Raw genomic sequence first — 9794 nt, forward strand, 5'->3', positions numbered from 1 at the left:
ACAGGAAACTTAAGTGCCAAACTGAGGTGAGAAAGCAAAAGGATTCTGGTAATCCAAGATGGAGGATCGGAAACATTTCTGGCTATAACAGCTGCTCCTTTTTTGAGGTATTTTAGGTGCCGGAGGTGATTTCCTTGAATTCCAGGAGCAGCAATTATTGTTCCATATGGTGTTGCATTGTTTTGGAACTTTGGAAAAAAAAGTCAAAACAACAGCAGTTTTAAAGGGGAGAAGGACAGACAAAGGAAGCACATGGTGAGGACAGTGCAAGAGAGAGAGAGACAGACAGACAGACAGACAGAGAGAACCTGCACAGTTACTGCCTTGCTGTTTTGAATTCATGTGTTGCTGGACATCGGAGTGCATCTGGGAAAATTAACAAACAGTGAAGTTCGCAACTAATCTTGGAGGAAGCTATTTGGGTGAAGTTCACAACACAGAATCAGATAAGTTAATCATTGTTTAAGTGTGTCCAACAGAAAGACTGCAGTTGTGATTAGAGTTGGTTCTTTGTTGGTTATATGTTTTTGGAGATATTGATTAAACTTAAAATATAAGCCATAACTATTAATTTAACCTGGGGCAGTGTTTTGTAGAGGAAGAAGACAGTATTATTTTTTGGGTCTGTAGATTGTGAAGGAGCAAATATGGTATTTAGTACAGTGATGTATACTTCTTGTCAGATGTGGAAGTTTACAGAGAGTTTAAGGGTTACTGTGGATTATATCTGCCATAAATGCTGTTGGATGTGAATCTTATCAGATCGAATGGATCAGTTGGAGAAACAGTTAGAAGCAATGAGGAATTTGCAACAGCAACAGTATGTGAAGAATGGCAGTTATAGGAAGGGGGGAAAGTCTCAGATACAGTCACATAGATTGGTTAACTCCAGGAAAGGTAAGAGAGGTAGGCACCTAGTGCAGGAGTCTTTTGTGGATATACCCATTTCAAACAGGTATGCTATTTTGGAAAATATAGGGGGTGATGGATTCTCAGGGGAATGTAGCATGAACAGCCAAGTTTCTGGTATTGAGACTGGCTCTAATGCAACGAGAGGTACATCTGCTTCCAAGCGATCAATTGTGTGAGGGGATTCTGTAACCCGAGGTACAGAGAGATGTTTGTATGGCCAGCAGAGAAAAAGCAGAATGGAGTGTTGCTTCCCTGGTGCCAGGATCAAGGGTGTCTCCGAGAGGGTGCAGAATGTTCTCCCAGGAGAGAGGGGCCAGCAGGAGGTCATTGTCCACATTGGAACCAATGATATAGGAAGGGAAAATGTTTAGATTCTGAAGGGAGATTACAGAGAGTTGGGCAGAAATTTAAAAAGGAGGTCCTCAAGAGTAGTAATATCTGGATTGCTCCTGGTGCTCTGAACTAGTGAGGGCAGGAATAGGAGGATAAAGCAGCTGAATGCATAGCTGAGGAGCTGGTGTATGGGAGAAGGATTCACATTTTTGGATCATTGGAATCTCTTTTGGGGTAGAAGTGACCTGTACAAGAAGGATGGATTGCACCTAAATTGGAAGGGGACTAATATACTGGCAGGGAAATTTGTTTGAGCTGCTCAGAAGGATTTAAACTAGTAAGGTGGGGGTGGGGTGGGACCCAGGGAGATAGTGAGGAAAGAGATCAATCTGAGACTGGTATAGTTGAGAACAGAAGCGAGTCAAACAGTCAGGGTAAGCAGGGACAAGGTAGGACTAATAAATTAAACTGCATTTATTTCAATGCAAGGGGCCTAACAGGGAAGGCAGATAAACTCAGCGCATGGTTAGCAACATGGGACTGGGATATCATAGCAATTACAGAAACATGGCTCAAGGATGGGCAGGACTGGTAGCTTAATGTTCCAGGAAACAAATGCTACAGGAAGGATAGAAAGGGAGGCAAGAGAGGAAGGGGAGTGGCATTTTTGATAAGGGATAGCATTACAGCTGTGCTGAGAGAGGATATTCCTGGAAATACATCCAGAGTAGTTATTTGGGTGGAACTAAGAAATAAGAAAGGGATGATCACCTTGTTGGGATTGTATTATAGACCCCCCAATAACCAGAGGGAAATTGAGAAACAAATTTAAGGTTTAGATGGAGAGGAATTTAAGTGCATACAAGACAATTTTCTGAATCAGTATGTGGATGTACCTATGAGAGAAGGTGCAAAACTTGGCCAGGGCAGGTGACTGAGGTGTCAGTGGGGGAGCACTTTGGGGCCAGCAACCAGTGACAGGATATATGATAGGACAGTGACAGAATATATTGAATCTGTCAGGAGGGTTTCTCACGAGATGAAAAGAGATCGGTTAAAGTGTGTCTGCTTTAATGCAAGGAGTGTCTGGAATAAGAGTGACGAACTTAGAGCATGGATCAGTACTTGGGGCTATGATGTTGTGGCCATAATGGAGACATTGGTTTCACAGGGGCAGGGATGGTTGCTTGATGTTCCAGGTTTTAGAATGTTTAAAAGGAACAGGGAGGGTGAAAAAAGAGGAGGGGGTGTGGCATTGCTAATCAGAGAGTGCATCACAGCTACAGAAACGAAGGTTGTTGAGGAAGGTTTGTCTACCGAGTCAGTATGGGTGGAAGTTAGGAACAGCAAGGGAACAGCCACCACATTGGGGGTTTTCTACAGACCACCTAATAGCAGGAGAGAGATTGAAGATCCCGTAGGTGGGCAGATTCTGGAAAAATGCAAAAGTAGCAGGGTGGTTGTTATGGGTGATTTTCACCTTTCCCAATATCGATTGGAACCTCTGAAGTGCAGATGGTTTGGATGGAACCGTATTTGTCAGGTGTGTTCAGGAGGGTTTCCTTACTCAGTATGTCGACAAACCGACGAGGAGAGAGGCCATTTTGGATTTGGTGCTCGGTAATGAGCCAGGACAGGTGTCAGATCTCGCGGTGGGAGAGCACTTTGGTGAAAGTGATCACAACTGCCTCACATTTACCATAGCCTTGGAGAGTGAAAGGAACAGTTATTAAGGGAAGATATTTAATTGGGGAAAAGGAAATTATGACGCTATCAGACAGGAGTTGGGAAGTACAGATTGGGAGCAATTGTTCCACAGAAAGGGCACAGCAGATGTGGAGACTATTTAAAGAGCAGTTGTTGCGAGTGATGCACAAATTTGTTCCTCTGAGACAGGTAAGAAGGGGTAAGATTAAGGAACCTTGGATGATGAGAACAGAGAAGCGTCTTGTCAAAAGGAAGAAGGCAGCTTATGTAAGGTGGAGGAAGCAAAGATCTAGCACAGCTTTAGAGGATTAAAGGCTTTAGAGGATTAAAGGCTTGCTAGAAAGGAGCTCAGAAATGGACTGAGGAGAGCCAGGAGGGGGCATGAAAAAGGCTTGGCAAGAAGGATTAGGGAGAACCCAAAGGCATTTTACTCATAAGTGAGGAATAAGAGAATGATCAGGGAGAAGGTAGGGCCGATCAGGGATAGTGAAGGGAACTTGTGCGTGGAGTCTGAGCAGATAGGGGAAGCCCTAAATGAGTTTTTTGCTTTGGTTTTCACTAAGGAAAGAGAACGTGATGTAGATGAAAACTTAGAGAAGTTGGGATACAGTCTTGACCAGATCAAGATTGATGAAGATGTGTTAGAAATGCTGGAAAACATTAAGATTGATTAAGTCCCCCAGGGCCAGACCAGATTTATCCTAGGCTGCTCCGGGAAGCGAGAAAGGAGGTTGCTAAACCACTGGTGAGGATCTTTGCCTCCTCACTGTCCATGGGAGTCGTACTGGAGGATTGGAAGGAGGCGAATGTTATTCCACTTTTCAAGAAGGGTAATAGGGAAATCTCTGGCAATTACAGACCAGTCAGTCTCTCATCTGTGGTCAGCAAAGTTGTGGAAATAATTCTAAGGGATAGGATTTCTGACTATTTGGCAAAGCATAGTGTAGTTAAAGGCAGTCAACATGGCTTTGTGAGGGGCAAGTCATGCCTCACAAATCTTATTGAGTTCTTTGAGGAGGTGTCAAGACAGGTCGATGATGGTCGAGCAGTGGATGTCGTGTATATGGACTTCAGCAAGGCATTTGATAGGGTTCCCCATGGTAGGCTCATTCATAAAGTCAGGTAGTATGGGATACAGGGAGATTTGGCTACCTGGATTCAGAATTGGTTGGCTGACAGAAGGCAGAGAGTGGTTTTAGATAGAAAGTATTCTGCCTGGAGGACAGTGTTGAGTGGGGTCCCGCAGGGCTCTGTTCTTGGGCCTCTGCTCTTTGTAGTTTTTATAAATGACTTGGATGAAGAGGTTGAGGAGTGGGTTAGTACATTTGCAGATGACACAAAGGTTGGAGGTGTCGTCGATAGTATAGAGGGCTATTGCAGGCTGCAGCGCGACATAGACAGGATGCAGAGCTGGTCTGAGAAATGGCAGATGGAGTTCAACCTGAATAAATCCGAAGTGATGCATTTTGGAAGGTTGAACTTGAATGCTGAATATAAGATTAAAGACAGAATTCTTGGCAGAGTGGAGAAACAGAGGGATCTGGGTGTGTAAGTACATAGATCCCTCAAAGTTGCCACCCAAGTGGATAGGGTTGTTAAGAAAGCATATGGTGTTTTGGCTTTCATTAACGGGGTATCAACTTTAAGAGCCGCGAGGTTTTGCTGCAGCTCTACAAGTCCCTGGTGAGACCACACTTGGAATATTGTGTCCAGTTCTGGTCGCCCTACTATAGGAAAGATACAGAGGCTTTGGAGAGGGTGCAAAGAAGGTTTACCAGGATGCTGCCTGGACTGGAGGGCTTGCCGTATGAAGTAAGGTTGAATAAGCTCGGACATTTCTCTCTGGAGAGAAGGAGGAAGAGAGGAGACCTGATTGAGGTGTACAAAATAATGAGAGGAATAGATAGTCATTAGCCAGAGGCTTTTCCCCAGGGAAGGATTGACTGGTACGAGAAGGCATAGTTTGAAGATATTAGGAGGAAGGTAAAAAGGAGACATCAGAGGTAGGTTCTTTATGCAGAGAGTTGTGAATGCATGGAATGTGTTGCCAGCTGTGGTGGTGAAAGCGGTGTCATTCGGGACATTTAAGCGATTGCTTAGGGGTGCGTAGGTTAAGTTACTATATTTTACATTAGGATTAAGTCTTGGCACAACATCGTGGGCCTAAGTGCCTGTTCTGTGCTGTACTTTTCTATGTTCTATAATTTAATTAGATTTAAAATGGTGATGGAAAAGGATAGACCAGACCTAAAAGTTGAAGTTCTAAATTGGAGAAAGGCAAATTTTGACGGTATTAGGCAAGAACTTTTGAAAGCTGATTGGGGACATATGTTCGCAGGTAAAGGGACGGCTGGAAAATTGGAAGCCTTCAGAAATGAGATAATGAGAATCCAGAGAGAGTATATTCCTGTCAGGGTGAAAGGAAAGGCTGGTAGGTATAGGGAATGCTGGATGATTAAAGAAATTGAGGGTTTGGTTAAGAAAAATGAAGCATATGTAAGGTATAGACAGGATAGATCAAGTGAATATATAAATTAGATTACTTACAGTGTGGAAACAGGCCCTTCGGTCCAACAAGTCCACACCGACCCGCTGAAGCGCAACCCACCCATACCCCTACATTTACCCCTTCACCTAACACTACGGGCAATTTAGCATGGCCAATTCACCTGACCTGCACAGGTTTGGACTGTGGGAGGAATCTGGAGCAAACCCAGGCAGACACTGGGAGAAGGTGCAAACTCCACACAGTCAGTCACCTGAGGCGGGAATTGAACCGGGGTCTCTGGCACTGTGAGGCAGCAGTGCTAACCACTGTGCCACCGTGCTGCCCACAATCTTTAGAGTATAAACGAATTAGGAGTATACTTAAGAGGGAAATCAGGAGGGCAAAAAAGGGACATGAGATAGCTTTGGCAGATAGAATTAAGGAGAATTCAAAGGGTTTTTACAAATACATTAAGGACAAAAAGGTAACTATGGAGACAATAGGCCCCTCAAAGATCAGCAAGGCAGCCTTTGTGTGGAGCCGCAGAAAATGGGGGAGATACTAAATGAGTATATTGCATCAGAATTTACTGTGGAAAAGGATATGGAAGATATAGACTGTAGGGAAATAGATGGTGAGGTCTTGCAAAATGTCCAGATTACAGAGGAGGAAGCGCTGGATGTCTTGGAACGGGTAAAGGTGGATAAATCTTCAGGACCTGATCAGGTGTACCCGAGAACTCTGTGGGAAGTGATTGCTGGGTCTCTTGTTGAGATATTTGTATCATTGATAGTCACAGGTGAGGTTCTGGAAGACTGGAGGTTGGCTAATGTGGTGCCACTGTTTGAGAAGGGTTTTAAGGACAAGCCAGGGATCTATAGACCAGTGAGCCTGACCTCAGTGGTGGGCAAGTTGTTAGAGGGAATCCTGAGGGACAGGATGTACGTGTATTTGGAAAGGCAAGGACTGATTAGGAATAGTCAACATGGCTTTGTGAATGGGAAATCATGCCTCACAAACTTGATTAAGTTTTTTGAGGAAGTAACAAAGAGGATTATAAGGGCAGAGCAGTATATGTGATCTATATGGACTTCAGTAAGACGTTCGACAAGGTTCCCCATGGGAGACTGATTAGCAAGGTTAGATCTCATGGAATATAGGGAGAACTAGCCATTTGGATACAGAAATGGCTCAAAGGTAGAAGACAGAGGGTGGTGTTGGAGGAGGGTTGTTTTTCAGATTGGAGGCCTGTGACCAGTGGAGTGCCACAAGGATCGGTTCTGGATCCTCTACTTTTTGTCATTTACATAAATGATTTGGATGTGAGCATAAGAGGTACAGTTAGTAAGTGTGCAGATGACACCAAAATTGGAGGTGTAGTGGACAGCGAAGAAGGTTACCTCAGATTACAACAGCATCTTGACCAGATGGACCAATGGGCTGAGAAGTGGCAGATGGATTTTAATTCAGATAAATGCGAGGTGCTGCATTTTGGGAATGCAAATCTTAGCAGGACTTATACACTTAATGGTAAGGTCCTAGGGAGTGTTGCTGAACAAAGAGACCTTGGAGTGCAAGTTCATAGCTCCTTGAAAGTGGAGTCACAGGTAGATAGAATTGTGAAGAATGCGTTTGGTATTCTTTCGTTTATTAGTCAGAGTATTGAGTACAGGAGTTGGGAGGTCATGTTGTGGCTGTACAGGACGTTGGTTAGGCCACTGTTGGAATATTGCATGCAATTCTGGTCTCCTTCCTATTGGAAAGATGCTGTGAAATTTGAAAGTGTTCAGAAAAGATTTACAAGGATGTTGCCAGGGTTAGAGGATTTGAGCTACAGGGAGAGGCTGAACAGGCTGGGGCTGTTTTCCCTGGAGCGTCAGAGGCTGAGGAGTGACCTTATAGAGGTTTACAAAATTATGAGGGGCATGGATAGGGTAAATAAGCAAAGTCTTTTCCCTGGGGTCGGGGAGTCCAGATCTAGAGGGCATAGGTTTAGGGTGAGAGGGGAAAGATATAAAAGAGACCTAAGGGGCAACTTTTTCCACACAGAGGGTGGTACGTGTATGGAATGAGCTGCCAGAGGAAGTGGTGGAGGCTGGTACAATTGCAACATTTTAAGAGGCTTTTGGATGGGTATATGAATAGGAAGGGTTTGGAGGGATATGGGCTGGGTGCTGGCAGGTGGGACTAGATTGGGTTGGGATATCCGGTTGGCATGGACAGGTTGGACCGAAGGGTCTGTTTCCATGCTGTACATCTCTGACTCCAAGACTCTATAGGAAATAATTCAAGGCTAAATCATGACAGAGCAGCTTGGCCACATGGAATATCCTTCCTGTGCAGTGTGGGAACGTACGGACTATTTCAATATCCAAGATACCTCCATGAGCAGGACATACTTTCAAAAATCCACGTTACTTGAAATCCACATTTTGAATCTGAAACATTAGCCTGAGTCATTGCAGCAAATGTAAGGCTGAGGTCTTTGTGGATAGCATGCAGAAAGGTAGTCATGCCACAAGTAAAGATTGCATAGACCTAAGGAGAATGGCTGACCATCAGACAGTATAAAAGCATAAGGCAAATAGAGCAGTGGATCCTGGGAAATCCTGCACTATCTTGCAGATTTGCCATTTTAGACACCAGGAAAAATAACTTCTCAGCTGAATGCAGCAAGAACCAGGTTCATGACACCATGAGTGGTTTACCTGCATCATGGTGGGGGTGGGGGAGGGAAAAAAGAGTGAAAGAGTATTCGTGCTAAGAGATTCTATCATAAGGGAAACAAATAGACATTTCTGCAGATGTTTCTTCCTGATCCCAGGATCACTGATTCATTGAGCTGCTACAAGATGACCGAAGGGTCTGTTTCCATGATGTACATCTCTATGACTCTATGAAGGGGGGCAATGAATAGTTCAAAATTATGGTCCATGTCAGTACCAATGATGTAGGTAAGGAGAGGGATGACGTTCTGCTGGCAGAATATAAGAAGCTAAAAAATAAAAAGCAGTACCACAAAGTTGTAATCTCTCTGGATTGCTCCCAATGCCACATGCTAGAAAGATTAGAATTAGGTAATTAGACCATGCGTTTGCATTACTGAAGAGATGCTGTTGGAGGGAGGGATTAGAGACTAATTCTGGGAAAGCTGGGACTTGTACAAGGTTGTAGAATCCTTACTGAAATCTTACAGTATGGAAACAAGCCCTTCAACCCAACAAGTCCATACCAACCCTCTGAAGAGTAAATATCCCACCCAAACCCATTCCCCTTTACTGTACATTTATCCCTGACTAATGCACCTAACCTACACAGCCCTGAACACTATGGACAATTTAGCAAGGCAAATTCACTTAACCTGCATATCTTTGGATTGTGGGAGGAAACCAGAGCACCCGGAGGAAACCCATGCAGACACTGGGAGAATGTGCAAACTCCACACAGACAGTCGCCCGAGCTGGAATCGAACTCGGGACCCTGGTGCTGTAAGGCAGCAGTGCACCCCCCAACTGAATCCCAGCAGAACCAATATCGTCACTGTGGCTTTTGCAGTACAGGAAGGAACAGTTTAGAGTAGTGGGTGATGGAAATCTGAAAGGGGAAACACCAGAAAGGGAAACAAAGATAGAATTGAAAGATAGAAAATTAGAAAGCAAAAGTGGAAGGCAGAGGAAACACTGGCCTATAGCAAATAAGACATTAATATTAAAAAAAAATGCTGGACTGTTAAAAAAACAAGTCTAAAAGGTACTGTATCTGAATGCATGGAGCATTCACAATTATGTTGAAAAATTATAAGCACAATTAGTTATAAACAGGTATTATGTGGTTGCATTTATGGAGACATGGCTGCAGGGTGACCAAAGCTGGGATGTGAATGTCCAAGGTGTTTAAGAATGGCAGGAAAAAAGGAAAAAGATTACAGGTGACCTTGTTAGCAAAGGATGAAATCAGAGCAATTGTGAGATGACACATTGGTTTTGAAAATTTAGATGTAGAATCAATCTGCCTGGAGTTAGGAAGCAACAAAGTGCATGAGTGGGAGTTCTGTATAGGTACAAACCAGTAATGATAAGGTTGGGGATTTCATTAAACAGTGAATTAGAGAAGAATATGTGTGGAAATGTTACAGTAGTCGTGGATTACTTTAATCTATATATATAGAACTGGGCCAACCACATTAGCAATAATATTATGGTGGATGAATTCCTGGAGTATATGCAGAATACTATTTTTAGACCAGTATGCTAAGGAACCAATGAGGGAACAATATATGGTATTGTGCAAAGAGAAGTGGTTAATTAATGACCTTGCTGTGATGGGTTCTTTGAAGAGAATTACTCATTAGCTT

The sequence above is a fragment of the Chiloscyllium plagiosum genome, unplaced genomic scaffold (assembly GCF_037043375.1).
Source record: "Chiloscyllium plagiosum isolate Xiang-an unplaced genomic scaffold, Cpla_swu_hap1 HiC_scaffold_5, whole genome shotgun sequence".
Taxonomy (NCBI): Eukaryota; Metazoa; Chordata; class Chondrichthyes; order Orectolobiformes; family Hemiscylliidae; genus Chiloscyllium; species Chiloscyllium plagiosum.